Consider the following 4535-nt stretch of genomic DNA (forward strand, 5'->3'; position numbering starts at 1 on the left):
GTTCAGCAGAACAGGTGTGCTCTTGGCCTTCAGGATCTAAAAATATTAGGGATGAGGAGTTGCACTTATCTCCCACTAAAAAGTCAAAAACCAGGAATAAAAATTGCACAGACACACCCATTGTCAAAAACACTGCTAAAAACCACACATGAACAGAGAGAACCTGAATGAACCTGAAGTATGAAAATATCCTTGACTAGGTATAACATTATTCAAATCTATTACTAACTTCACACTTCTCCACAAATTTGGTTAGCTCAGATTAAAACAGTGCTTCTTACCTCATCTTGTGGCCTTTCTTGGTGTGAAACTCCCACTGACTAGAAGGGTTTGGGGAAGTTTTCATGAATAAGATCTGCTGGACTGCCTCTTCTCTTTTTAGTTTCTGGAAGAAGAGGTCTAATTTCTAAAATCTGCTATAAGAGAACATTAAAAAATGCATTTCAGTGTCATTTGAAAACAAGCTCTTTGCACAGCTTTATTCTAAGGATTGAGTTTAGATACACATAAGAAATCTTAATTCAAATGATTAATCATTTTTCAAAATTAATAGCACCTGAAAATACAGGCCAAGATTGGAAATTCCTCTCGCAAACATAACTTAAATGAGATAATTGTAATAAACTAATTATAAACTCACACCAATTATCACATTTTAAGTGCAACCATGGGCCAGGTCAGCCAACATTTAAAATCTTTCCCAACAGCACTACAGTGAAGCTGGGAACAGTCTGCAACCACATGAACCCCTTTTTGCAGAACGTACGCAAGCTCAAATCCGCTCTCCTTTGCCCACGGAGAGCTGAACCATGGTCATGCTCCATGTCACCAGAGCATGGCCATCAAATGATGGCCATGAGGATCATTTCCAGTGCCTGTGTGCTTGGGGATCCTAAGAATTCCTGAGACAAAACTGGGCTTTGGTCTGTCAGGGCGTTGCATGACTTCTGTCACCAACCAGAGCACAGGGCATGCAGCACCACTTGTGCGGTGCTGGGGTAGGATTTTTAACTAGTTGCTTTAATGTATGACAGTTTTTACGCTGAGGGTGGTGAAGCACTGGCACAGGTTGCCCAGAGAGGTGGTGGATGCCCCATCCCTGGAAACATTCAAGGTCAGGTTGGACGGGGCTCTGAGCAACCTGATCTAGTTGAAGGTGTCCCTGCCCACGGCAGGGGGGTTGGACTAGATGACCTTTAGGGGTCCCTTCCAACCCAAACTATTCTATGATTCTATGATTCTATGTTGTTCTAGTAGTCAGGTTCTTTCTTTCCCCCTACAACTAGACAGGGAATTTTAGGATGAAATACAGGGATTTTGGTCAGAAAACTGATTTGTCATCATGAGATTTTACTAATTTTGATGATATTGGGGAAAGCTTTTTAGGCTCCAGATCAAATTCATTGTTGATACAGTGAGAGAGAAAAGAAAACCTCCTCCAAACTCCTACCCAGATGGTTAAGATTAGGTGGAGCGGGAACTTCTGCCTGAGCCTGCAGTTCCACAGTGGTGTAAAATAATTCAAGGTGGCCCTGCCATGGTCCTGCCATCCATCTGCATGTCTGCCACCTCTGCTGTGCTGGCACTCGCATTGAGCTCACCCTGTAGTGAGACAATCCAGACACACACAAAGCTAGTTCTACAAAAAAAATGAATCATTTTCCACCAGTTTAGCTGCCCAAACCTGCTCACCAAGAATGAGATGAGCCTGAGTGCTGGCATAAAAGTGGAGGTAGAAATCTGCCTCAGGGAGTCGAGTGAAAAGTGGAACTGAGCAGCTAGGTCAGCTTGAACTGCACACAAAGTCCTAACAATTGTGGAAGGAGGGAGGAAGAAAGAGGCAGCTATGCTGGAGCTATTCTACTCAGCAGAAATAGTCCAGTATTGACTGACCTAAAGCGGTATCTGGTGAATAAGGCATTCACCAGGTTCAAGCACCTTTCGCAGTGACCAGAGAAAGCGGAACAGCTCCGGGAGGAGAGACTGATCTGCTCTGGAACAGGCAGTAACATGTGGGATGTGAGGGAATGACACAGCTGTGACTCCAACCTGGATCCCCCACACCCAGCATGAATATCCCAGCCACCAGACTGCTGTGAGAGAATCGCTTGTTTGCCTTCCTTCATTTCTCATGACAACCTTGGAAAGAACTCTGTTTTGTCCCTAAACAGAAAAGCAAGCTTTGGAAAACCTCGACAATTTTTGCAGGACAAAAATATCTCCTTCTTGCTATATATAATTTTTTACTGTGGTCCCAGAGTGCTGGGAACACTCAGTCACCTCACTTGGGAGAAAAAGTATTTCTCAGGCACTTGTTCTGTTTATGGACGTTCTCCATATGTCAACATGAAGTATGAGAATAAGCCTGGAAAGGAAGAAAGAGCAATAGTTTTGAAAGACCAAATTACAATTAAAAAAGAAAAAAGTTCTAAAGGAAGGAAAAGTAGGCTATTAGTTACTGCTACATAGCAGAACAGGTCTCTGAGACACAAAAATACAAGCTGTGGCCTCCCATGGCCACAGGAGGCACTTCACCCTCGTCTGGTGTTCTCACCTCTTCATAGCTTCCAACATTTTTTTATCATTATTACTTTTAATTACATTTTTCAGGTTTTCAACTCAAACCAAAAGTGAATTATTTTGTAAAATTTGAAGGAAAAAGGAAGAGAGGCAGGATCAAATTACCAGACAGTTACAGGATCCTGAAAAGATGCTTTCTATTTTTGAATGCTTTTCATACCATGACCCAGACACTTTTTCTAAAAAGAAATTCCAATTTGCAACAGATTTAACTCTTGGGAGTGAAGCAATGTGAGGGGTTAGAATCTGTCAAACTTTTAATGCATGCTTCTGAAAGATTTTTTTTTTTTTTTAGTAGATACACCCAAAAGTTATATTTAGATATATATTCACTCTAGCAGTGTCAGTAAGAGCTTATGCACTGACTTCCCTTTGCATACTAGGGAGAACTCCCCACTGCTCTTGGTCCTTCCCTTTAGAAAATAGTAAACAGCATCCCTGCTTTTCCAGAATTCAAGATAACGAAGAGGCTTAGTACAGTTAATGTCCTCCCTCCTCTTTTCTAAGAAAGAAGCTTTTTAGCATCCCACCCACTTACTAAAACCCTTGACAATATTCTTGCGCTGGCAGCAAGGCACCAAAATGTCAGTCGTTAGCCGGAGCTTCAGATAGTCTCTGCCGCTTTATCCCTTCTACAAGGTTTTGGCTGCCCCCTCAGCTCACCTGTCTCCCCAGCCCCCCTAACCCCGGTGTTTCATGGCTGATAACCAACTTTCATACCATACTGACCACCTACTCCATAACAATCTGCCCCTGTACAGCCCTAGCTGTCAGGCTGTCCTCCTCCTCCTCTCTAAGTGCAAAACAGGCTCCAGCTCTCACCCTCACCCTAATTTTTCCTATCTGTTGCCTGGTCCTTCTGACCTCCCAGTCCGGGACTGGACCTGGACTGGACTGACAGTCTTCTCTGAGTCCTCAAATCCCTCCACTGACACTTCCAGCTGTTCTTCTCTCCCATTCTGCCTCTTAATGACTTAAGGACCGAGCTCTCCAGTGTGCCAGATTGAGATCTAGTTCACATAAGCTGATGTATAGTCATGTGCTGACTGGAAGCTATCCTGATGTACCATTTAGCAAATACAATATAAAAATGATAAAAAGGAAATCATTTTACACATCCAGAACAACACCAATTGCATAAATTATGTTATCACATACAGAAAAAAAACATTTATGCAACAGGGAGAAAGCTAACGCGAGGAATAGCTGAGTGTTTTCTGACTGTTAACTCCTCAATTGCAATGTGGTGCAGATGACGTTTTTTTGCTGGGGGTTACTAACGGGTAGGGAAGAGCTGCACCCAACCTGTCCGCAAGCACTCAAACTGATCCGAGGGTGCAGCCGTACTCTGGAGCTCAAGAGGATTTATCCCTGAGGCGGAAAAACAATTACCTGAACGAAGACAGATACAGATCATTGAGTACTGAAATACGTACTGCCTAAATGAGACAATATATCCTTATGGAAGTAGCGATGCTAAGGAAGGGGAGACGGGGGAAATGACCGAGCGGGTGCAAAGCCCTGCTGGAAGAGGAGAGGAGGCTAGCAGTCAATCCTGTGGGGTAATCAGGGGTGCAGTTCCCGGCAGGAGGGATTAGGCTGAGTTTCCCAGTTACATTCCTCATTTCAGGGTTTCATTCCCGGAGAAGAAATGCACCGTATGCACCAGATCTGGAAGCAGTTCAGGAGAGCCCCCCTCTCCCACCCCCTTTTCTCCCTCAAAGCCAGCGCGAGCCGCACATAGGCAGAGAGGTGCAGGGGATGGGGGGCAGCGCTATGCCCTGGGTCGGAGGGAGAAGACGTCAGTGCCAGGGCAGGACCCCCCTCCGGCTGTGGGGTGGCTGTGCATGGAGGAGAGGGGCTGGGGCCCGTGCTGGTGCATGGGGTGGGATGGGGTGTGTGGGTGCTTGCTGGGGGGGGGTGCCTGGCTGGGGAGGGAGGGAGGGAGGGGATGG

This window comes from Pygoscelis adeliae, unplaced genomic scaffold (assembly GCF_000699105.1).
Source record: "Pygoscelis adeliae isolate BGI_AS28 unplaced genomic scaffold, ASM69910v1 Scaffold30, whole genome shotgun sequence".
NCBI classification, from domain to species: Eukaryota; Metazoa; Chordata; class Aves; order Sphenisciformes; family Spheniscidae; genus Pygoscelis; species Pygoscelis adeliae.